Source organism: Brienomyrus brachyistius, chromosome 17 (genome assembly GCF_023856365.1).
Source record: "Brienomyrus brachyistius isolate T26 chromosome 17, BBRACH_0.4, whole genome shotgun sequence".
Taxonomy (NCBI): Eukaryota; Metazoa; Chordata; class Actinopteri; order Osteoglossiformes; family Mormyridae; genus Brienomyrus; species Brienomyrus brachyistius.
Genome location: NC_064549.1, coordinates 12,414,980 through 12,441,021, shown reverse-complemented (window position 1 = coordinate 12,441,021; position 26,042 = coordinate 12,414,980). Strand labels below are relative to the sequence as shown.

Here is a 26,042-nt window from a genome sequence, read left to right as displayed (position 1 = left end):
GCCTTTCAGGAGAAATTTCGGTGCTTAGAACATGACGCGCGCTCGGTCTCGTAAGCCGGCAGCCACAGGAAAGCTCCACTGTCACCCGGGCAACGGCGGAACACATCGCACACAAATTAAGCATCGGTTTGACAGGCGTGTTTGGTCAAATTGCCCGGGATACTGTGTAATTTTACCTGCTTATTAATGTGCTGTTTAATTGCCGCATGCCTCCCATATACATGCTACATCTCCTCCCGGTTAATTCCTGATCCGCAGGGATGCCTGCGCTTCACATCGCGCCTGTTCTCTCCAGCGAAACAACAAGACGGCAGTGAAAGCGGCGGCGGAAAGGTATTTAACTGATGTCGCATTAGCATGTGCGTGCATGTGTGCGGGAGAGCATCCCACAAATTTGGATGCGCTCAGTGAAACCAACGTCGCTGCTAATGAACACAGGAGAGGCTGCTGAGAAATATTTTCTTCTTGTCAGCTGTCAAAGATGTGAAAAGAATTTTGAAAGAAAAAAATTTCTTTCAGAGAAAAAAAAAAATGTGCTCCAGAATGTTCCAGCTCAAATAATTGAAATATTGACTCGGGAGGCTGGAAATGGTTGCCCATGCCATCCATGTTTAACACCCTCTGGAGAGGAGGAGTGTCTCTGGTGAAGTTCTGTGACCTTCCCACCTCCTCTCTTTGTGACCCAAGCTTGCACACGTGGCTGAGAGTGATAATTCAGACTCTCCCAAGAAAATTACCCGACGTCCTGCTGTGGTTGTTCTCTGACAGAGCGTGGGGCTGGTTTGCAAGTCCGACTTCGCCTCGTCCTCCACAAGCACCAGGCTTTTTTTCCTTCTAGTGGGGCAGTGGGCTGCTTGAAATTACGAATTATATCTCATCACCGACTAAACTGTTTCTCGAAGAAGTAGCAGCTCCTTCGGTGAAATGAAGGATAAAGGAAAATAGGCAAACCAAATCTGACAAATGTGAATTTTCCACACTCTAGCCATTTAAAAATGACAGGGAAAATGTAAAAAAAAAAAAAAAAAAAGTATATGTATAGAAATATATCCAGGCGGGAAGAATGAAAGATTTTGCCTTGGAAGAAGAAAAAACAGTAGAGTTAAGGTGAAGTATGAAAAACCTGGAAATGCTGATACAATTTTATTCCTCATAACTCAGGGTACATATCACCTGACAGAAAGACATGACAGACAGGGGAATGCCGGTTGGATTGCGCAGCTTCACAGTGCTTCTTTGTTCATCCTCAACCATTTTCAGCTGTAAGTATCTTAGCGATAAGCTTTTAGCGTGGTGGTATCGTTAGTTTTAGCATCTGTCGCTGACTTGCCATCAGTGTCAGTCCCTGGTTACTGGCTACAAAAGAATGTCCCTTTCTGGATGCGAACCCATAACCTACCAGCCATGAATCTGGCATTTGCTTGGGTTCAGGATCCGCGGAATTTCTTTGGAATTAGTTTGCTTTCACTCGTCGTGATGCTCCATCAATTACTCCGTTGCAGAAGTGTCTTTTGACTTTACACTCTATCGTGTTAGTCTCTTTCTGGCCCAAAGAACTGGAAAACTGAAGGAGTCCCACGCTATGCTGCGTGGAGGGGGGGGGCATGGAAGAGCACTTATCTGAAATCGATGTGTTGGACAAGTGGTACACAGAGCACATTATTCCAGATAAGGCCGGAATGCGTGTGACCGGATAGCGGCACTGAAAGCGAATCTGGCTTCCTGGCACTCCTTAAAACTCTTATATCAGCAGGTGCCAGATCAGGCAGCAGCCTGTGGTCAGGGTGTAATTCCTGGGAAAACAGCCATTGATTCCAGAGCCAGATCGCATAAGTGGAGTAAAGACCCGAGGGCTTAAACCAAGGTCTGGAGAGTTTAGGCCCAGTCTGTTTGTTCATCACTCAACTAATTATTCTTCATCAGTGATCATTAAATCAGGTATTAATGACCAGATATATCTGGGCATTATTGTTTGTTTTTTTTTTTCGTTTTTGTAGTTCAGAGAAGTTTGTAAAATGGCCTTGAGTCTGTCTCATAAAAAGGCGGAAGGTTCCGGAAGGCTTCTGAAGATTGTTATCTCATGCTGTCATCCCCATAATGTCCAGCAGACAGGTTCATTGTTAGCACATCCATGTCCTGCCTGGGATTCAGGCCACTGTCCCTCACAAGGTTTCCCCTCATTGGAAATTGGACGGCATTCCAAGTCTTTAAATCTAAAGGGTTGTGGGATACCGCTGTGGCTCAGAGTGACCAGGGGCCTCTATGCCCCCCCCCCCCCCCCAGGGTGTGAGGCAGTGCCTCCTGGCCCCCGTCCCGAGTGTGACGTCCCCACTGCCAGGGAGATGCACACCCCTCAGTTGAGTTCGGCAGGATCTCCCTCCTGTCAGACTTCATTAACACCACTGCTTTAGTATCTCTCAGGACAGTTTGAAATTGCTCCTCTGGGTAATTCTACCTCGCTCTCCTCTGGCTGTTCTAGATCTTTCTCCCTCCATTACGGACTGTTCTGGCCACTGTCTTCATTACTGACACTGGCTTGGGTGATATCTATTTTCTCCATACCATCATATCTTACAGACACCACAGAAAACAGTATTTAGACGATATTTCCAAAAGTAACATGTGGGGTCCCTGACCCCCCAACTCAACAAATTTTTGTTGAGACGATTTCAAAATATCACGGTATACCCCATTTCCTTAACCCCACCAAAGCTAATTAAGTGACCCCTCTCCTTTTTTTATCCATGTTATCCTTTGTGTTCTTCATAGATTCTTGACCCAGCCGAGAGCTCTGGGCCTCGAGTGGCATAGTGCAAGTGGACAATTTGTATGGCTCAACTGCTGGTATATGTGACCAAAAAAAGGTCAGACATGATATCTGGCATTTAACTTGGACAGGATATTCCAGGCCACATCCATTAACAGCTCAAAATTTCACATTAGTATCTGTGCTGCCTTATAAATGTCCTTCAAAGGTGTGGAGTTGCATGTTCTCCAGTGCTATCGGAAGGGTAGGTGCCGCGTCCTGAGATATTCTCTGTCCTGCACCTTTAACTTCCAGACCTTCCCCAACCCTGCACAGGACAAGCGGGTATAGAAGATGGATGGATGGATGGACCGACTGAGCGACCATCAGAATAATGGAAATGATAGACTTTGCCCTGCAGACTCTTTCTCTCGTATAGTCCAAAATCAACATCCCTCTCTATTTTCCCAAGAATCCTGTCCTCTTACGGTGCTGGTTCCTGTCGGATGCTTGCTAAGTATCACTGTGACACGCTCGTTTTCAGACGGTAACGAATCAGTGTGCCTTTATGCAAGCTGTGAGCAGATTAGTGAAAGCAGATTAAAGCCGATTAGCCGAAATGGGCCTCTAGGGGCATCGTCAGTGTTAACGAGCTCCACGATCCGCCATGGCTTAAGTTCACGACGCCTCCTACTGTCCTGCTGTATGTAATTGCGAACTTTATTTAACCGTATCACGGATTCTCTATGCAGCCTCTCGACTGGCGTTCCGGAATGACGTCCCGGGGAAGTAGGTGCCCTGTAGAGCAGAAACACTATCGGTGACATTCATGTTTAGCGTCACGCTAAAAATTCCGTTCAGACTTTCTTATCCAAAATATAATTATGCGCATGAGTGTAATAAAAGTTTCTGTTTGTGCCGGAATTAGGCTGCTTTGATGTCTCCTGTTGTTAGTCCGTGGTGCTGGCATATTTTATAGATAAATAGCGCACCCTATTTAATGTTGCTCTAGAGTATGAGGAAAATGCATTTAAAAGGGAAGCCCAGCAAGAAGATAAACGTTTAAAGTTTAATTTAAAGCCAGATGGTATTTTTAGGCACAGGAATGATTGCGCTGTATTTAGCGTATTGGACGTGCATTTCTGTCTAGTGTGGAATGATCTTAGGAGGTGCTGTATGGTAGGGGGGTCACATGGAGAGCCACATGGAGGGGTGGCCATTTCACAATGACCATGTGCTTCTTTGCTCAGACGTTGGGCCCTCAAGCCACCCTCATGAAGTCTGTCTCTGACCAAACAATCAGAGACATTCACACCAGTGGCCTGCTGGAGGTCATTTTGTAGGGCTCCAGCAGTGTTCATCCTGTTCCTCCTTGCACAAAGGAGCAGATACCGGTCCTGCTGATGGGTTAAAGACCTTCTACGGCCCCGTCCAGCTCTCCTAGAGTAACTGCCTGTCTCCTGGAATCTCCTCCATGCCCTTGAGACTGTGCTGGGAGACACAGCAAATCTTCTGGCAATGGCACATATTGATGCGCCATCCTGGAGGAGTTGGACTACCTGTGCAACCTCTGTAGGGTCCAGGTATCGCCTCATGCTACCAGTAGTGACACTGACCGTCGCCAAATGCAAAACTAGTGAAAAAACCATCAGAAAAGATGAGGAGGGAAAAATGTCAGTGGCCTCCACCTGTTCCTGTTTTGGGGGTCGTCTCATTGTTGCCCCTCTAGTTCACTTGTTGTTAATTTCATTAACACCAAAGCAGCTGAAACTGATTAACAACCCCCTCCGCTACTTAACTGACCAGATCAATATCCCAGAAATTTAATAGACTTGATGCTATACTCTGATTAAAAAGTCTTCCTTAAATCTTTTTGAGCAGTGTATATATATTTATATATATTAAAGAAACAACAGCGAAAGTGTCCAGCTGGCAGGTTGGAGCCGCCTTCTGGTGGCCCTGGTGTGATCAAGGACCTCACAGCAGACTGGCCAGATATACCCCATTATTAGTCTAGAAAAGTGTGTGTAATTGAATTAACCAGCTGTTTCATAAAGACCCTGTGATTTGGCTTATAAATATATTCATGTATTTTAAATTACAGCTTGTGGCTGAGAAATGAGGTTTCGGTGACTTTATTATTATCTTGCATTGAACCTTCTGCAATGAAAAAATACAGGTTATTTTTTTTCAAGGTGAGTTATGGCTAGAATATCAACAATGACTACATGAAAGTAGCAGGGAAACTACACCAAGCCAGTAAATGACTGCCGGATGCTTATAACTAGGTGTGCCTGTAAGGTGCTGCTTCAGAACAGCCTTCATTAGGCTGTATTCCAGCACCAAGCTCATGCCATGACACCTTTTTTTTCTGGTTTGCTGACATTATTATATTCTTATGATGTGTTTACAAATCGGGGGCATTTTTCTGAGACTGAGACATTAACCGAGACTGTGACTGACACTGAGACTTCAGTTGAGACTTGACATTGACAGAGACTCTAGCTGAGATTTGTCATTAACTGTGACTTTAGCAGGGGCTTGACATTGACGGAGACCAAGCCTTCAGCAGGACTGATTAGAACTTCACACATTTTTTTTTTCACAGTTCTGGAAGCTTTTTCCATTGCTAATGTTTCAGCTCATTCTGTTTTTTTAGGCTGAAAAGCAGGATAGTTGCTGCGGTTGTTATTATTCGTATTATTAGTCTGTTGTTGTGTTGTGTCGGTTTGTGAAATTGCAGCAGACTGGAACAGCCCCCCTGTTTTCTCCTGCTGTACCACATATTCCCAGAGAGAGGTGCACAGGTTCTGACCCCTCTCTATGAAATTGGGCCTCTTATCTTCCTTACTACTAGGCGATAGGTGGTTGGAAGATAGAAAGATGGGAGGCTCTTCCTCACTAGGCTCCATGGCTTTGAAAACACAGTCATCCTGACAACCTAATTGTACTGGCAGTGACGTCCTCCGAAACATGTTTGGGCTTATGCTGTAATGCAGCGAAAATGTTACCGGTAAGCATCAACAAAGCTATATTATTCACAACATTACCACGGTGTTAAAGGTAGGTGTTCAAATAAATCTCATTACACATACAGAATGAATTTGGCAATAAGTTCCATCAGCATGTTAATGGTGTAACGCGGCACAGAGATTGTGCTGGAAACCTGAATCCGCCAGTCAAGGGCAGAGAGACAGCGAGCTGTGATTGGCGGTGGAGATGGTGCCCCTTGGCTGGGGTGTTTTGGGGTGGGAGGAGCTTAGATTGACTGCCATTACAAAGCCTGTTCTAGTTAGCATTGCAGGACTGCAGTGCAGTCGACTCCCCCCCCCCCCCCCACCTTGCTGATAGCCGTATGTGAAATGCTGTAAAATGCGTGTCCAGGCTTGTGACTCCCCCGCCGGAAATGTGGAGTAATCGTTTCTGATATCCCTGCTGGGACACCAATCAGTCAGCACTTTCTTTCTCCTGTTTCTTTTTTATCCCTGCTAATGTGCATGATGTAGCAGATGATGATGCTTTATATTTTCTTCAAGTTCAAAGACGGATCTTGTCTTGGGCAGAGAGTGCATTTTAATTTAAGGCAGATTGTCATGTAGACGGAAATGGTCACACGCTTATATCACAGCCTCTGGCCAGTTAGGTTTACTGTATCCCACAAGTCTCACAAAAATCGAGCATGGGGGGGGGCGGGGGGGGAAAGGGGGAGTAGGGCAGGCAAATTAGATAGCTGGAGGTGGCTGGCATCAGGCAGTGTCACATGGTGTCGTTTGTATGTTTACAGTGAACGGGGTCCTGTTTGCCTTGATTGATTTACACAAACAGACCGTGGTTTTGCCCGCAGACTGTTTAAGCGTCGACATCAGCCCTTTCAATCCATCATCCTGCGGCCGAGATCAACAGACACGCTGATATATTACGAGGTTCTTTGCGAGCAGGAACTCTCTAAATTATTCCCCGTCCTAAGAGCCGCTAATTAAAAGCATTAACGACAGCACAGCCGAAGAAGGAGAAGATAAAAATGTCATATATGGCCATTGGAAAAATAAATATATTAGCGGGCGGCCGCATGAACTGCAGCGTGACGCATTTCCGCTTCATTAAGGGTGTGCCTTTAAGCCCTGTACATGCCACGCTCATTTCATGAGCGCGTTTTCTGTCCTGCTTTCACAGCTTTTAAGCGCGCGTCTTGTTGACCTGCGATCCCGGCCCTCTTCAGTCAGTCAATAATTCTGGATATAATGGAGTCCCATAAGTTTGCAGGACCAGGATGACATGCTGCTGCGCCAACCCCCCACCCCCACCCTTCCAGACTCTTAAATTACCTCAGGGTTGTTTTGATAACTCAAGAAACCACTTGCTTGTTTTGAAGTAAAAATGCATTTTGAGCCAGGAAGCTGTTAAAATAATAGCACTCGCACCATCTTTTCTCTCTGCATTTGTTTATGTGTCTGTGTATGTGATTAAGGCTTATGGGAGTTTTACTTACAGAAAAATGTTCTGAGGGCAGAATGAAAAATGATTGGTTCAGAGAGATATCCAATCATATTGTATAGGAGGTGGGTCCAAACAGCTAGAAGAGGCGGGACCAACCAATCAAATGTCTTTGTCCCACTTCCTCTAGTTGCTTAGACTCACATCCTCTGCAATCTGATTGGTTGTCTTTATGATTGGCACACTCTTAATTACACATTGCTTATAGTCCAGTTCCTCCATCATTCAAAATCCAGACAATGGGACAGATTCTTTGGCCTGGCCTTAGGGGTGTGTACATGGGCGGGTTCACAGGGTCATGAGCCCCAGCTGAAGACTGGGCTGATTGGCCCCTGGAATGCCTCCTCCCCTGTCAAACACCAAGTCAAAACAACATTCGTTAATGATAGGGTTGGACCATCTGTATGAATTATATGCCTTCTTTTGCCTGCCCCCACCATTAAAAATCCTAGATTTGGCCTTGCCTGGGCTCCCCCACCACATATCTTCTGTTATTTTTTTTTAATCCCCTAAAGCAGTAATAAGCTGCCAGACGTTACATTATTCACCACCTCACACCCTAACCAAGTTTATGACGCTGGGCGTCAGCCATTCATCTCAGTAGCTGTTTCTCCAGTACAAGGTCACGGCATTGTCTGGAGCCTATCGCAGGAAATGCAAGGCGCAAGGCAAAGGAGCACCCTGGACAGGGCATACACACACAACCACATAATAGGGGAAATGCAGCCTCGCCACTTCACCTGGTCGCATGTTATTAGAATGCAGGAGCAAATGTCAACAAACATGGGGTGAACATGAAAATTGCAGAAGCGGGGGGTGGAGAAACCCCCATCCACCACCACCACCTTAATCCTGCATCCCTCCCCAAAATTATTAGTCAGCTGCTGACTTCCTGGTACATATGGGCCGAGCATTCGCACAGCTGGGGTCCGACTTCGAGATCTCTGAGCATAATTCTGAATGCTGTGAGGGAAACAGGAGTAGCAGTTTATAAATAAATACTGCAAATAACAGACATCTTGCCATCTTGCACCTCTGTTGCCGCACAGAAACCGCGGAGCAGTTCGGCCCTTACTGGTAACTAGTCTAGGTTGCATGGTGATCAGAAAGCTATAGTTTGCGCCTGGCCGCTTAGCTATTTAAATGTGCATCTGGCTAATGAGGCTGTGGACAGGCGTTCGGCATGAGATCACAGTGTATCTGTGCGGCGCTGAGATTTCCGTGGGTGTTCAGTTTGACGTCTGCTCCTAGAGGCGCTGTTTGCAAGAGGCGTATGTAGACACCTCTACCTGTATGTCTCTGAGGGACTCTTAGAAGCATCACAGCTGGGAGGGGGGGCATGGAGACCCCCATGGTCCTGCCGATCGTTGGAACGGTGGGGGGTGGCACCGTGCCTCCCCACCCTCCTGCGTCGCGCATTAACATCGAGTGTAGCTCTCGCTAATCGAACCAGCGCTAAACCAGAACAAAAATGGGAGAACGACGATAAAACAGGAGACAGTCCTGTGGCCAGTGGGTGAAACTAATTACTTCGACACGCTGGTGGACGGGCTGCTCGGCCAATCGATGCAGTGCTGCACACTGAGCCCTTCCTGCGTATTAACTTAAGACCAAGAACACCGGCGGTGTGATTTACACCCTCGCCAAGCGGCCCGGCCCTGCTGTCTCTGGCGCTGATGCGTTGCCGTGGCTCCCGGTGATATGGATGTCGCTGTGATACATAAATCCCCTTGAGTCGCTCCTCGGCATCCCCCCCCCCCCGCAATGCCACCCGATTACCCGAGGGAGGCCTGTCACAGGTTTACGCTGTAGGTCAGCCAACGCCACCGTGTTGTAATGTTCAGAATTTTTGCTGCTTAAGATTGTGTAGCCTGAAGATTCTCCATGCTGTGGTATAAATAGGAGACAAGGTGACTACAAGCAGTTTTACGGATACTTTTGAAGCTGCGCATTAGGGCATTAAAGACAGTATTAGGATGGTTTTTGAACGCGGCCTGCTGAATCACTCTTACTTTCTCAGGAGCTGAAAGCTGTAATTATTTCTACCTGGTAATTTTGCGATTGCTGTTTTTAAGAGTTTAATGGATACGCACTTTGGGGACTGCAATCTTCCACCGCTCTGCCCACGTAGCCACCAGCTTGCGGGGACAGGCCACCATAATGGTGAAAGGCTTGAGTCTTCTCCTAGGAAGCTGCCAATCTTGGGGTACAGCTGTTGTACCTGTTGAGAGAGGACCGCAGTTTGAAATGTGGTACTATGTTGTGTGAGCTGCTTGGATTAAAGAATCTGCCAAGGGAACTCATTCTGCTGGCTTTCTTCACCTGGGGTAAGAGGAAGATATCGGGGCAAGAATGAACTGGGAATCCTAATGATTTTATCAGTCCACCACAGCTGGGATGCTACACTCTTCTTTATCTGCTCCATGCTTCATGTTTAATGTGCCTACTCAGTTGGTATCATGTCTGCGCTTGAAACTGAATGCATTTTATGCACAATTTGAAGGCTTATTCTGTCTGCGTTGAGCGGTACAGCATTGGGTCTTCGTCAGAGGCGCACTCCCTATAAAATACAGACATGGCGCATATCTATACTGTGAGATTTACGGCTGTGGAACGCAGTACGCAGAAACCCAATAATTAACGTCTAGATTTGCGCAGATGGTGATCTTTGTGGCTGAGGAGAGCTGACTTTGTTGACAGCCTTTCTGGGGAAAGCTCGGGATGTGCCTCACAGGATATGTATACTTACGCGCACACACACCAACTCTAACGGGGTGCAGAGGTCTGTGCCATGCATTAAGCTCACACCACAGAGAAGTCAGGTACTTCCATCACCACTGTTTCATTGACGGAATGTTTTTATTATGGATTTTAACCCTCGCTAGTTTTATTTTTCTTTCCTAAGAAAATGCCCCAGCATGCTTTGCAGGTCTCCTTGTCCTCTGATTGGATGTTCTGGTTGCTTTCTGCAGCACTGATTGGGTTCACATGGTCTCGGTCCTGCTCTGTGAGGCACATGTGTTTATAAATCAATAAAGAACATGCTGTATTTTGCAGTAGGGCCTGCTGGGCTCCCCATTCTCTCTGCTGTCACCAGACTGCACTTAAGGCCTGAAAATGTTTCTCGTGACGTAACACAAGTGAGCTCCTGGCAGGTGTCAACATACAGGAATTATGGGAAGGCAAGGGTAAGGAAACAGTGAAATGACACCTGGTTTTGTTATTGCTGTGAAACCGTCACGCTGTTTGGAGCTGTTTTCTCCTCGGACACGCTGATGCTGTCAGCGAGATGAGCAAAGCGAAGGCATCGCGTTTTTCAACTTCAAACTTCCTAGAGCGAGTAAAAGGTGTCACTTTACCCGTGTGCTCCTTTAACTGGCTGGTTGAGGGCATGTGTGGAGTGTGGCACTCCACGGGCAACACAGCGGGAAGGGCTCTGCTCAAACACCTCCAGGGTTGTGGGTTTGAGTCCCATCCCCGCTGAGTGTGTGCAGTTGGCATGTTCTCCATGTGTTTGCGTGGGCTTCCTTCTGCCTCTCTGGTTTCTTCCTGCAGTCCAAAGACACATCATGCGTTGTATGTGAGCCGGTGTCCCTAAAATTGCTTCTGTGTTCCCTGTGATGGACAGATGTTCCTTCCAGGGAATCCCCTACCTCATGCCCTCTGCCAAGCTCTTACAGAAGATGGATGGATTTTTCCCACACTTCCTTTTTGGTGCCGTGACTTTACAGGCTTCTGGATGCCTGCTTCGCTTTAATGGGAAGGAGATATGATATGAAATTTGATGTGAAGAGGGTGCTAGTAATGTATGTGTCTGCGGGGGAATCGGCTGGTAGTCATTCATGCGGAAGCGGCGCTGTGATCCGCTACAGTCTGGACTCACAGTGTAAAGCGATTATGAGAAGAATCCCATTTTACTCCTCAATTGAGTTAAATTCTACAGTAACAAGCAAATGCATTTAAATGCAGCCACACTAGATTCAATATATTAAAGTATCTTTTAAATCTTTATAAGATGCCTGTTAAATATTCACTAGTGCAACAGAATTAATTTAATAGCAATAAAATAAAACGTGGTTTCTTTTGTCCCTTTGAGGGCAGGCAGCTGAGACCGACCTTGACCCCATTCAGCTGTGTTTCTATGTTCTGACGCCTCTGCAGAGCTCCCCCTTTTGGCTGGAGGGTGTCACCTCAAGATGCTCGTTTCGTATGATGAGGGGCTAAAGAGCGGTGTAGGCAGTGGCTGTTCTGGACCATTTCAACTAGGGGGGGGTGAGTGGGGTCAGACTGGGACCAGTTGTTCTGCTAGGGGGGGCAGATGCATTTGACCTTAATGTCCACCAAGTATTACTTACACTTGATTGCCAGCATTAAGAAGCAAAAGATGATTTTGAAAACCAATACATTTTACAGTTTTCACAAAAATGTAACTCATTCTGATTTCTTGTTTAGACTGTCTTGCCTTGACAAGTTTGATTACTTTGTTTCTGTCGATAACTTCGCTTTACACCAACTGAAGCGACTGGACCTCCCAGCGCACCGACGTTAAGAGTCCATCAAGAAAATGTGTTTGATTTGTGTTTCGCCTGTTCCCAGCGCATTCAATTTTGACCTGTGTATTTAAATGTAAATAATAATAGTACATTTATTTCAGACCCAAATAGTATGCATTTAGGAGGCCTGTGGGGGGAGCCCCCTATACCCCTGGGTGTAGGTCATTTAACAGAGCGATCATTATGATTAGGTGTGAAGCAATTAAGCCAGTAATTTGTGTCGGGGGTGGGGCATGTATTAGACAGCAAGAAACACAGAGGACTGCGCCCCCACCGAGACAAATTATGAGTTTTGAGCTACCCTGCTAATTCAGATTCCCCCTGATCTCCTGCTCTTGTGTTAAAATTGTTTATAATGTCTGCAAAGACATTCAGCTGTTTCAAGGCTTTGGTGGATTCAGGAGTCTAACCCCAACCCCCACCTCCTCCCCCCCCCCCCCCCCCACCTTGTAGGAACGCTTTAAGCTCCTGACAGGAAATGGAACAAATGCTTTGAAGTCTCTCGCTCCTTGCCTGGAGCTGCAGGATGCAAGATTGTCCCCTCAGAAAAAGAAAAAAAAAATGGAACAATAGAATGTCGCATTTCCCCGTCGCTCATGGCGCATTACTGCGACCTGCAGCCAGCTGTGACTGATTGCACAGGTGCTCCGAGATGCAGCACCGAGATTCTTCATGTGCAGGTGGCGTTAATCCCTTTTAAACTGACGGACGTGCTGTACGATCCGAACGGTAGAGAGGGAGCACAGCCTGGGACCTGCGATAGGGTGGCATAAAATGTACAGACCCTGGGGCGACACTGATGCTGTGTTGCTCCCTCTGGTGGTGGGGGACGGAACCACAGGACGTGGCAATATGAGAAATGGGGCTTGATGATTTGGCTTGAGCACAGGGAACATTCGCTTCACCCATTTCTTACTCCCATTGACTATACAAGACTTCTCAGAACTCTCAGACTCTGATTCCCAGGGGAGGGAGGAATGGGTGGAGTTAGAGTTGTCGCCGCGAGGGACAAATTTTTCCCAGAATCCCTTGCTGTGCCCCTGGGTGGAGTGAATGTGTTTGTCACCTGACTTTGCCCCGCCTCCCGCTGTCTCACAGGCTTCATGTAAGTTCCTCCAGAGTTTTGGTAACTTCCCCAGAGTTTTCAAAAGCAGTTAATCCTCTGCTCAGCAACTCCCCCACCCCACCTGATTGCCCCGGCTGTCGTTGACTGATTGATGGTTTCGCTCCGCGTGGCTCTGTACCCGTGAGCTCAAGTCGGGGGCCATAAATTCGGGTGCGGAGGCTGCAGGTGTGCCTGGACGCCAGGTCGTGTTGATCTGGGGGGGTGTGTCACCACTGACACCCTGATCCAAGAATCTGTATGCAGGGAGGGGTGATGTGAGAGGATTTAATCTGGGTAACCGCTTCCTGTCAGGGGCACGAGTGACAGGCACTTATCTCGCACACACTGGCTGAGCTAACTGTCGGATTTGGGTATACTTGTTAAAACGTGTCTGCTTCACACAAGCCGTGCCTGATTTCTATTCTATTTCTCATGGGGTGTTATTTCCGAGCCCAACAGCAGCACGTTTCTTGAATATTTTTTAACCGTCTATATGGTTTCCCTCACGCCAAATTCAGGCAGCCCCCCGGTGGCCTGCTGACCTTGCCAGCTCCCAGTCTGACATCTCAGCTTCACTCAACCCTGAGTCTGGTTGATGGGGGCAGTTTTAAAGGGTCAGGTTGGCCTCACTCGCCAACGCCCTTCATACCTGAATGGCGAGCATGGGGGGGGCGGCGTTGTGGGTTCAGATCCAGATCTGGATCCCAAAAGGCAGCATACTCTAAGAGCTCTTTGACGCACACAGCTGTATCAAAGGGGTAAGCCTCTTAGACCATTAGACGATCTGCTATGTAGTAATCAGGCTTGTTTACAGGCTACGGAGGGCAGCATGCCAGCAGGTGCCTTCCTTTAATGGGGGTGCTGAGATCTTTCTGCTCACAGCTGCATGCTCTGCTTCTCTTCCCCACCATCAGCATCACCGCACGCTCGTGTTCATGTCACAGGAAGGACGTTTCTCCTGTTTCTTAAGCTGTTTTATGGTACAGAGCCTAAGTTAGATGATGAAGTCACTGTTTATGTACTGTTTACATCCCGGCGACCTGTTTGGCGGGGGGGGGGGGGGGGGGGGGTGTTCTCTCATCCAGTGCCTGCGTGTGGTCGGGCAGAGTAATGAATGAGTGTCACCGGGACACCCCCGGTTTCTGTGATCGATGAGAGGGGAACCTCCCTTTCCCCCAACCGTGGCACCAGCACACCCACATCTCGCTTTTCAGCCAAATAAGCCAACCAATGGTTTCGTGGGGGGGGGGGGGGGGTAAAGAAACTGCCCTATTGGATTACGGGAGCCGGAGGCGTGTTGTCAAGGTGACAGATTCCATCTCTTGGGGAAGAATCCTGGGCCCTTTGTTCTTGGAAAGACCAAACTCTTCTCAGGGTGGGAATGAGTGTACTGACTGTCAAAGGGCGCAAGGGCGCATCTTATTTTTATTTTGGGGGGTGGGTGGGTGCTGTTAAACTCTGCCTCCAGCGATCTTCTCCGTGATCCCAAAAGTCCTCCTGTGTGGCTCCGTTTTCCATTCCTTCTAGGAATACGTGGAGCTCCTGGCACTTACTAAAATTTGCTAACCAAAGCACGAAATTACTAAACTGGGCTATGCCAATAAATATTAATTCACTGATTGACTGAATCTAGGCTTATTAGTCAGCCTGTCTAGGAGTTTAATGAGAAATAGCTAATGTATTTAGCCTCACGGCAAACGCTTCCATACGGCTCGTATCTTTGCTCCTCCCGCTCGGCCCCACAAAAGACTGATTAGGTACTTCGATGAATGAACAGAGCCCATTTGCTGTGATTTGCTGTGTGCTCCCTGCCAGGGTGATGGAGAGATTTTTTTTTTTTTTTTTTTTACCTAAAGCAAAATGTTCTGCTCGGAAAAGGAAGAAGGAAGGTCTGGGCAAAAATTGTAGGGATTAGATGTAATGAATGAATCTCAATGTGATGTTATCTGTATTATAATGGATTATTCTCAGTGTTGAAGGTTTATTGAATTCATATGCTAAAATGGTTCGGGGGTGTTTTCATGGAATGACTGCATGGCGTGCAGTGTTGGCTTTTAAGAATTTCAGAATGCAACTTTAAGAAGCCACTTTCATTTTTCTTCTGCCAAGGGGGGCCATGGGTTACCTTTCAGATAAGAGGAGGCTGGATTTGGACCCACCGCACAGCTGTCTGGCGAGGTGAAGTGGCATCCGAACCCTCATACCTGCGGTGGTCATTATTATATTCTGACACTTTATATGTGAGGGACGTGTGAGTCTGACCTCCTTCAGACTGCCCTTCCAGCCTCATTTCCTATCTATGTGGAGACTTTTCTGACATCAGTTCCTCACTGCAGAATGTAACACAACTACAGGGCAATGAAGTAGCACCATCAGGCAAAGAATTCCAAGTTGGTTTGTCTGTTGTGATGATTTGGGGTCAGCTGGAGCTCAGACTTGTACACAGCTGTGATTTCACATAAAGCTAAGTAGGAATATGCTGGAATTTATCAGTGTTTAGGGGTGTCGCCCAGTTGGGAATGGACTAAGCTACTTGCATGTGATGTGTCAAAGCAGTTTCATGGTGTACATGATGAGCAATGACCCTCTGGTGTAGCTTAAATGCTCAGTCAATCGCAGAGGGACTTCTGAGACATCTGGAACAGACGATTGTCAGGATCACACAGACGGCACAACGTTGTCTCTCTTCTCAAAGACAGCTTTGGATGAACAACAAAAGGACATAATCCTCTGTGATCTTCTTTGGCGGTAGGAATTCCATCACATCCCAGATTACAGACAACACCATCCTCACCTGTTCTCCCGGTGACTTATGAGTCACTCCTGTGCCGGTGGAGTGGAGCAGAGTGTTCTGGGTTTCTGTGAGCGTGTCGGGGACCGGAAGGCCGGGTTGACGGCTGGGGCTGTCCTTCAGCGAGACACCGTGCAGCTTCCTTAATGGCTTCCGCTGTCCTTCAGCCAGCAATGTGTTTCCTGGAACCTCCTCTCACCTGGCTCCCTGTCCCCCTGCCATGTGACGTCTTCATCCCCCTAATTAAGCCTTCGGATATTCAGCCTGCGTAATGATGTTTAAACTTTTGACATTTATTTTCGGCTAGTGTTTAAATTTAGATGACGTTCGCGCTGCAGGAAAAGGTTGCGATGGCTTTTTAATAGCAAAAATTAGCATTTCACCGGTTATGCAAGAAACGCTTCAGACTTTAACGAGGTTGTGTGGGCAAACTATTACAGAAAATGTTAAATCAATAAAGTAATATTGACCTGTGACGGTAGAGCGCTGGATTAAACACACATTTAAGTGGTGCTGTCTTATAACGGGAGCCTGATGTTTCATGGCACATCCGATTGGGGACAGGTGAGCTCTGTAAGACGAGCTGCTTCAGGCTCTTCGCAGTCTTCCTGCCTCATTCTCGCTGTCAAATCCGAAGGCGGTTGTTTGGTGCCGTCCACCAGGTGTTTCCGCTCGAATCTCAAACTGCAAAAGAGGGGAAAGCTGTACGACCACGCAGAGAAAGTTGCTACACGGGGCCAGTCACATGCAGGAGCCAGTGGACTCCCTAGAGACGTGACAGAGGAACCTTCCGGAGAACTCTGAGCTGTTGATGGTTTCGCACGGACCCCAAAGCATTAAAAGAAATGCCTGACCGTTTGTGGTTGGGTTCCACAGTGATGGTCATGCCTGATCCACCATGGTCATGTCTAGATTGTTACTTAATTCTTATCTCCTTATAAGTCTAATCAGCAGGCAGGAGCGTTGTCACGTACCTCAGATGCATCATTCCAGAATGGACTGCGTAGAACGTCACTCGACAGTGCCAAGCAGCGATTGGTCCGTGATTCTTCACAGACACCGATTGAGCAGAACTCAAGCTGCATGTGATAAAGAAACAGTCAGCTCCTAATACTAGACAGGCCTGCACAGGCCTCTTCCAGGTTGATGGTGGAAAAGCTCTGTTTCTGCCCGGAAGGCTGCAGGTTCACATCCCCCAGGTGAGGCTGCATGGGGTGATATGGCAGCTGCAGTGAATCACGAATCTCTCGGATCTGCCCATTAAATAACTGGAAAAAATTTTTAAATCCTGCACTGCGTGTTTGTAATAAGTGAGGGTGTGCTTGCAACAAATTGCCATATTGTATGATAATTTAACGGATTATCCCCACAAATCCCCGCTAATTAAGCTGCTGTTAATTGCATGATCAAAGCTGTTCTAGCTTTTGTATTGCTGATATGTGCCTGCAGATGGCGATAGATGTCCTCTTCACTATGGATGTCCTCTTCACTAGGGATGTCCTCTTCACTGCGTTGGAGGTTGTCCACCACTGGGGAACTCCACAGGGGGTCCGGGGGCATTGGGTGTGAGATGTGTCCTCGCATGCTACTTAGGAAACCTTGTGCCAAACAGGAATGACAGGTTGAAGGGCTCTTAAAGCCCTGATCAGCTGAGCAATTAGTCATGTGATCTTTAATGCGAAATGCAGAAGACTAGGACAGTGATGGTGATCAGTATGTCAACTGACAGAATTAAGCCGTGATGCATCTGTTCCCCAGTCTACCATCCCCCAACCTGCAGCCCTGCCATGCTGAGAGAGGTTCCTGTGTTGCTCTGGGCATGTCAGAACGTGCCTGATGTTGTAATGCGGTGCAAGTCGACCGCCTGTGCTTCAGCCTCCAATACGTTTGGATACTGCCAGCAGCAAAGGAGAAACGATGCGAATGTGTCCAAAATCAATAAGAGGAGTTGAACCTAAGAGAGGGCCAGAGCTGGGGGGTGTGGACAGGGAGGGGTGGGGGCGTGTCTGAAACGTGTCTTTCCTGAATTGTGATAGGTCAATTCAGGGCAGTATGCAATACAGCAGTTTATGAATTTTCATGCGACTGGATGGGTGCCAGATCAAGTCCCGGGAGAGAATGCTCTTGTACCCTTGAGTGAGGTGGAAAAGCTGAACAGCTCCATTAAATGACATCCATCTGTATAAACAAATAATGGAAAGGATGTAGTTTGAGCCGACGTTAAGCCTCTTTGGCAAAATCGTTTCTGATGTTCTCTTCCTGCTAATACCTACCCGGTCAGTCTATTTTGTTTTGGAAGGAGCCCCAGTACAGACAAATCCCCATGTTCTATCATGCATCCTGCTTCTAAACATTTGTATAACATAGGGCCATGGATGGGGGCTGGAGCCCGTCCAAGGTGGCATAGAGCAATGCTCTGTTATCACCTCTTATTTTAGTTTCTTTCTTTTTCTTCTATTAATTTGTCTGTAAGGCGTTTTGTAAACCCTGTAGCTAAAATATCCATCCATCCATCCATCCATCCATTTTCCAAACCGCTTATCCTACTGGGTCGCGGGGGGTCCGGAGCCTATCCCAGAAACAATGGCCACGAGGCAGGGAACAACCCAGGATGGGGGGCCAGCCCATCGCAGGGCACACTCACACACCATTCACTCACACATGCACACCTATGGACAATTTAGCGACTCCAATTAGCCTCAGCATGTTTTTGGACTGTGGGGGGAAACCGGAGTACCCGGAGGAAACCCCACGACGACATGGGGAGAACATGCAAACTCCACACACATGTGACCCAGGCGGAGACTCGAACCCGGGTCCCAGAGGTATGAGGCAACAGTGCTAACCACAGCACCACCTTGCCGCCCCCGTAGTTAAAATAGTGCTATATAAATAAAGATTGAATGATTCATCGATTCATTGATTTATCCTGAATGGCGTGCCATTCCATCACAGGGTGCATGCAGACACATTATGTCTATTGAGAGACACAAGTTCAGCTGCCTGTGTGTCTTCAGACTGCCGGAGGGGCCCAGTGTGGCAGACGCAGGCCTCGCAGGGGAGGTGCCACGATCGAGAGGGTGCTTCTTCCAGGGCGAGGCTCAGCTATCGCCCTCCGGCTGTACTGACTACTGCAAATCCCCCAAACATAACAATCGAAAATGCATAATTTCTGCTAGTGCGAGTGGAGGAGCTGGGAGCTCCATCCCTCGACCATCTCTCTTGGTATCCCTGTTCATCCCCCGCACTTCGGACTGGCAGAGAGAGAAGTGCGTTCCCATAATCCTAACGAAGCTCTTTGCAAGCTCTAATTGGCATAGAAGCGGTTTTGGCAGTCAGAGGTCAGGGCCAGACTGCGGTGCTCGTAAAATAACATTTAGCTTGGCATCATACCCAACGCGTCTCTCCCCTAATAAAGCCAGAAAGCTCTGGTTAACTTCAGACAGTTGCCAGCCAAGGTATAAGCTGTGTGTACTGGGATCCCAGAGCTCCAGCGCCCCCTGCAGCTGGTGGAGCATCATATCAAGGAGTGAGGCTACAATCTAAACTCAGGCTATGGGTTCGAATCCCAACTAGGGCTGATTTTTTACAAACAACTGAGATTATCAGCAAACGCAATATGCTTGTGGCCATAAGGCTTTACCTGACTTATTTCTTACCAGGACTCATCTGTTGGACCTTTAATGAAGGCACAAATGTCTCATTGCTTGCAGCAGAACTGGGAAAAGTGTTAAAAAATGAAAGTATTCTATTTGAGTGATGCAGAGTAAGGTGCACTCGGATTGGCTGAATACAACAGGAGGCATCAGCAGGTAAAACGTAAATGACAGGTTGTTACAGATGCTCCTGTAATGCGGCATCATTCTTGCAGGAGGCTGATTCATTACGTCTTGGCCGCCTCTTGAACGGCAGTGATTGTCAGGCTCTGTAATCAGCAGCTCGGTGCGCAGACATAATGAAGGTCTTACTGGCAGATTGAACACATCCTAAGAGGGGCACGGTGGGGCCTCGGCGCTCCGCTCCGCTCCGTCACACTCGCAGGGTGATACCAGGAGATGGAGAGGTACGGCTCCACCGCCATCAACGGCACCCTGCACCAGAGCGCCCCCTTCCTGATGAGACGACATGGAAGGTAAACGGGGCTGTGCCCAGAACAGTCATGTGATCCACAGCAGATTGGATTCTCCTTGTCCACCTGGGAGTGTGTGTGTGTGCATGTGTGTGTATCTCTGCCTTAGGGGAATGCGACACACTGCACACAAGCAGATAAACACACAGGACAGCAGATACACTATCATACGCAGACACTCATTTCCTCTACCAGCATGTTCTGTTGCATATTGATTCATTTTCTACACGTAGCACGTAGCGCAGCAAACGGATTCATTTAGTCTACGAGCCCCAGGAGCACATGATAATCGAACACACGTGCATCCGTAAGATAGCAAGGGAAGCTCTGTTTATGACTGGAACGTGAATTAAACTGATTTTATTGGGAGGAATGGCATTGCGGAAGCGTCAGTTCTGTGGGGTAGTGTGAAAGTACCGCATTCGCGGTGAGGGACCTACGAGTTGTTATTCATATGGAAACGGGGTCTGGCGGAACAATCCGGAAGGTGCTGATTCCACAGAAAGCCGCAAGCTGCGGCAGGCATGGGGGGGGAGGGGGGGGGGGGGGTTGGGGTTTTCTCTTAACCCCCCAGAGCTGGAAAGTGGGTGTCAGGCCCCAGTCCCTTAAGCATTAGCGAGTAGCTACAGAATGAGCACAGTGTACCGGTAGCCAGACATTAACGTGACACAAAGATGGTGTTTACCCTTGATTGCATCTTAAGCTAATTAAATCAACAGGCCACTGTGCTCTCAGCTGATGTGGGGGGAGTCATCCGTATGGGCAGCACATGTTCCGTTCATCAGCACATGGCAGCCCGGGGAGTCCTGGGGTTATGCCGTTAGCTGCTTAACCTTCCAGGTCGGTGCCAAGTGGAAGGCAGAGTTTAGCCTGTCGCTGCATGCAGCCTGCCTGCTGGATCGATAACCCTGGTGGCGTAAATGGATTACCGGCACTAGTCTCACTCCCCCCACCAACCGATCCTCGCTCCACCCTGATTGGCAGGTACACTGGGGCGCCCCGAGGCTGGGAGCTGATGGTTCGGTCAGCAGGCATTTCATTGCATTAAACTTTAATTATTCTTTGATTTAGGCGTAATCTCCTGTTTAAATGTGCTTTGATTGTGAGTGGGGCTGAGAGACTAATAAATGAGCGTCAAGCCGGGACAGATCACTTGGCTTTTATTTATTTCTTTTTAACAGCCTCTGAGAGTCTTCCATGTGGGGGTTGGGGGGAGGGGGGGTGGAATGCTGATGCACTTGATACAATACTCTGAGGCTGGGTGTGGCTGTGGCCTTGGGCTGGACGAGTGACGATGCAGAGAGTGGGACCTTGTAAGGGGTGGGACCAGGGAGTGCTGTTGGGATTGAGATTGGATAAGAGCAGTTTGGGGGCAGCTCACAGTGTGGACCAGGGTCCCGGTGATCCTAGGACTCTTTTACCTGAAACAGGGTCATCCCTGTATCACCTCTTCACTTACAGAGCAAACTGCCCCAAAAGGAACCTCCTGTCCTTCTTTTCTTGCATATCTCCGAACAAGCCATCAACTTTGATGGCCAGTTTGATGAGGGACCTGCAAGAGACTCCTGCAAAACAGCCCCCTCTACTTAGGTGTGTAAAGATGTGGGTTTCACTGGGACATGCAGTTCTCCTCAGTTTTAGCCAGTGTAGTTCAGATACTCTGCACTCTTAATCCAAGCTGGGAGGTCCATTTGGGATGTTAACATCAATTACCATAAAATGTGAGTTTGCATCAAAGTTGATTATGTGTGTTTCTGTGAGCTGTGTTGATTCTGCATATTGCAGGGTGTCAGTGTTGATTCTTGGTGTTGTTGGGTGTCAGTGTAGATTCTGTGTGTCACTGTGTGTATGTGTTGATTCTGCATGTCACTGGATATCAGTGTTCATTCTGTCTGTATATTAATGATGATTTTATGCCTCCCTGTCTCAGCATTAACACGTTAACACTGCCTGTTAGTGTATTTGTTTGAAAATGCATTCTTTGAGGAACTGGCTGTGCTTTTAGGGCAAATATATACATAATAAAAGATGGGATACAGGCAACAAAATCCAGGTATTAACCTCAACCCCAGATCAGTCATGCCTCAATCTGAGCATATAAAGATCTGTGTTATTGGAAATGTGTGGTAGCAGGTGTGTGTGTGTGTGTGTGTGTGTGTGTGTAATTAGTACATTGTTGGGTCCAGATTTCCGCACAATGTGGTAATAAGAAGTAATGTTTTACCTTGCTTGAGTTGAGGACAAACTCAATTTTATAAAGATCTGTGAATGCAATCAAGCAACTAAAAATACCAAAAGTCTTGTATTTTGGTTCTGTATGCTTCAGGTCAGGTCTGGGTGGGGGTTAAGGTCATTATATTTTGGATGAGGGTTATGTCCATAGAAATGAATTGAGAGTCCCCATAAAGATATGAATACATGGACTGTGCGTGTCTGTCTGTCTCTGCGTGCCGTCATAAGAGTGCATGATGGGATATGCGAATTCCAAAGAATTCATATTCTTACCTCTGCTTATACTTGAATCTGGCCCCCACTGTGTGTAGAATGTGCTTGTTCTCCCTATTCTGTAAGTTTCTTCCAGATACTTCAGGTTCCTTGTTTCAGTCCAAAGTGATGCAGCTGTATGAACTGGCATCGCTAAATAGCCTGGAGTATGTTTGAATGTATGCTTCCTGTATGTGTCCTGAAAGTGTTCTGCATGTGTTCTGTATGTGTGCCTGTATGTGTGCCTGTGTTTGTCCTGTATGTGTCCTTGTATGTGTGCCTGTATGTTTCCCTGCATGTGTCCTGTATGTGTCCTGTATGTGTGCCTGTTTGTGTCCTGTATGTGTCCTGTATATGTCCCTGTATGTGTGCCTGTATGTGTCCCTGTATGTGTCACTGTATGTGTCCCTGTATGTGTGCCTGTATGTGTCCTGTATGTGTCCTGTATGTGTGCCTGTATTTGTCGTGTATATGTCCTGTATGTGTGCCTGTATATTTCCCTGTATGTGTCCTGTATGTGTGCCTGTATGTGTGCCTGTATTTGTCCTGTATGTGTCCTATATGCGTGCCTGTATTTGTCCTGTATGTGTGCCTCAATTTGTCCTGTATGTGTCCTGTACAGTATGTGTGCCTGTATGTGTCCCTGTATGCGTCCTGTATGTGTCCTGTGTGTGTGCCTGTATTTGTCCTGTATGTGTCCTGTATGTGTCCTGTATGTGTGCCTGTATTTGTCCTGTATGTGTCCTGTATGCGTGCCTGTATTTGTCCTGTATGTGTGCCTGCATTTGTCCTATGTGTCCTGTACAGTATGTGTGCCTGTATGTGTCCCTGTATGCGTCCTGTATGTGTCCTGTGTGTGTGCCTGTATTTGTCCTGTATGTGTCCTGTATGTGTGCCTGCATTTGTCCTGTATGTGTCCTGTACTGTATGTGTGCCTGCATTTGTCCTGTATGTGTCCTGTACAGTATGTGTGCCTGTATGTGTCCCTGTATGCGTCCTGTATGTGTCCTGTGTGTGTGCCTGTATTTGTCCTGTATGTGTCCTGTATGTGTGCCTGTATTTGTCCTGTATGTGTCCTGTATGCGTGCCTGTATTTGTCCTGTATGTGTGCCTGCATTTGTTCTATATGTGTCCTGTACAGTATGTGTGCCTGTATGCGTCCTGTATGTGTCCTGTGTGTGTGCCTGTATTTGTCCTGTATGTCTTGTATGTGTCCTGTATGCGTGCCTGTATGTGTCCTGTATGCACTCCTGTATGTGACCCCAACTATAACCCTTTGCTCCCCCCCCCCCACATGATCCTGTACTGGATAATTGTTTATAAGATGGATCGATGTAAGAATATCCGAAATCCCACAATGTTCAGGAAGCAGAATGTTCCTGCACATGAATGAGAAGACCACAAATATATGTTTCGTACATCACAAATGTATGTTTCTGTTTCATTACTAGTTGAAGCTGATGAAGTGGCAAATGTCAGATGAGTTTTATGAACAGTAATGCCACCTTTTTGTGTAATCAGGGCTACAGGTTCAGTACAGCATCAAGTACATGTGTATATACAGTAGCAAAAAGTTCAATATAATATGTGCTACTGTATAAACATTCTGGGTGATGACTGTCCGTAAATAAAGTTGGCCTTGTAGGAGGCTCTAAAGGCTCAAGGAGTTAACCTGTCAGCTGTTAAGTTCTCCCCCCACCCCCCACCCCCCCATGAAAACCAGGTTGTGTCACCGTGTTTACCTGTGGTCCAGTGTAAGCATTCATGGGAAAATCCATAATCTTTTCATTTCCTCGTTACTTACTCATACATCAGTGTGAGCCAAGCAGCGCACCTTTTTCAAAGGAAGATGATTAAATTATCTTCAAGCGTTGCTTAGCAACCAGTGCTACCTCTTTCCTGCGTGTTTTTTTCTACCGGTAATACAAATTGTGCTTTTCAATTACTTTAAACGATGGCATTGTACTGCTCTTGCGTCTTGCATTTCTGTGTGAATTATTAGCTATGAAATGCAGTGCGAGAGGATGTTAAATCGGAAAAATATCATGTCCCAAGATGCAAGTGCGTGGAGCTTCTGGGGAGGATGATTCTGCATGGGAGCACGAGCAGTGCCAAACCTGGGAGGCTTCCCTGGCGGTGATTTGGGACGCTGGTACCACCCAGCCAAGGTCAACCCATTTTGGGGGGGGGGTCCCCTGGTTGCATGACGTCAGGTCACACCTAGGTCCATATGGTCTGCCTGACCGTTGCCCTTGACCTCGCCTGGCTGTCATCAGTATAGTTTGGGAGGTCGTTCTGGCAGAAATGAGCTGGTGGGGCAGCCCCCAGCCCCCTGGCCCCCTGCCCTCACGAATTGCATTTTTATATGTATTAGATTGCCTTTGCACTTTGCCTGTACTTTTAATCACTCAGTATTGCAGAAGGACATTGGCAGCAGTGGGAATTTCAGGTCCAGATACTACAAATCCAGACCAAGGTTTAGATTCTACCTATCTGTTAAGTATAAAGGGTCACAGTCACAGAGTACTCAGGTGGTTGGTAGAAACAAAATCTTGGTCTGGATTTGTAGTATCTGAACCTGAAATGCTCAACACTGGACATCGGTGCGCATATTGTACCTGGCACTGGCAGCGTCAAACGATCCTGTAATGTGGAGGTACTTCAATTCTAGGGTGACCACCTAATCCGAGGGGTCATTATGAGCTGGGACAGGGTTTGTACTCGAGTTCTTGCTGTGTGCTGATTGGTCAGTCTCTTATAATCATGCCTGTGTCACTAATGTTAATGTGAAACAGCTGGATGAGTCTCTCAATCAAGAAAACAAACCAGTAAAAGCACAAGAAGAACTGAACTAATTAGCCAAGTACAGGAGCCTTTCAGTTTTAAAGTAGCCGATTCAGGTCTGACAGAGCATGGATCCATGCTGAATTAAATGGGCATGACCAGTAGCATGGATGATACCGGAGGAGGGGGTGTGGTCAGGGGCTGGGGGTGTGACTGGGGGTGTGGTCAGGGGGTGGGGCTGGGGGTGTGGCTTGAGGTCTCAGGGTTCATTCCAGGAGGATACCAGGCCAAAACTATTGCTGATTAAAAATAGTAATAAACGAGGATGTAATTTAGAAAGTCAGCAGAAACGTATTATATCTCTGTGGGCCATACTGTGGCTCTGACCTTTGAGTTGCTGTCTCTTGAAGGAAACGATTGTGTTGTTCTGGGTGTCACGACTGATAGGGCGGAATGCTGAGAATCACCTGCAAAAAAGGAGTCAGGGGATAAAATCCTCTCAGAAAATCTGCTGAATCTTCGACTGCAGCAGGTCGGTGAATTGTAATCTGTCAAACGGTCACCAGCCAGATTACCTGGAGGTGGCCGGCATGCACACAGCAAGCGGGGCAGATGGGGGGGTCAGGCTGACAAAGATGTGTGCTTTCACTGGTCTTTTGGTGCCAGCGGGGGCCATTACATCACCCGCATTACGGAGCACTGCATTAGCTGCAGCCCGTTAGTCGAGGGGGCCCCCCTTTCCCTCCCTGATCATTTCCATGTTAGAGGTTGTGTTATACATCTCACCCCCCGTCATGCCGAATAGCCAGAGGATCCAGTACCGGCTGAAAAGTCATCACAGTCTCTAATGGAAATGCATAAGAAGACTGTGCCATGCCAGCAGCTACCAGCGGCGGTGGACCCTGAACTTTCAGAACCGGGCCGAAATTGGCCGTGGGCTGAACCTCGGCACAGGT

At 47.5% G+C, this 26,042-nt stretch overlaps 1 protein-coding gene and 1 non-coding gene across 2 annotated transcripts in view; both read left to right on the top strand.

Annotated features, from left to right (window-relative positions):
- LOC125712198 (glutamate receptor ionotropic, kainate 4-like) overlaps positions 1–26,042 on the top strand; it is a 128,733-nt gene that overhangs the window by 29,942 nt on the left and 72,749 nt on the right. The gene's annotated exons all lie outside the window — the stretch shown is intronic.
- On the top strand, positions 18,733–18,901 carry LOC125712448 (U1 spliceosomal RNA). Its single transcript, XR_007383316.1, has one exon. It is a non-coding gene; the product is annotated as a U1 spliceosomal RNA (small nuclear RNA).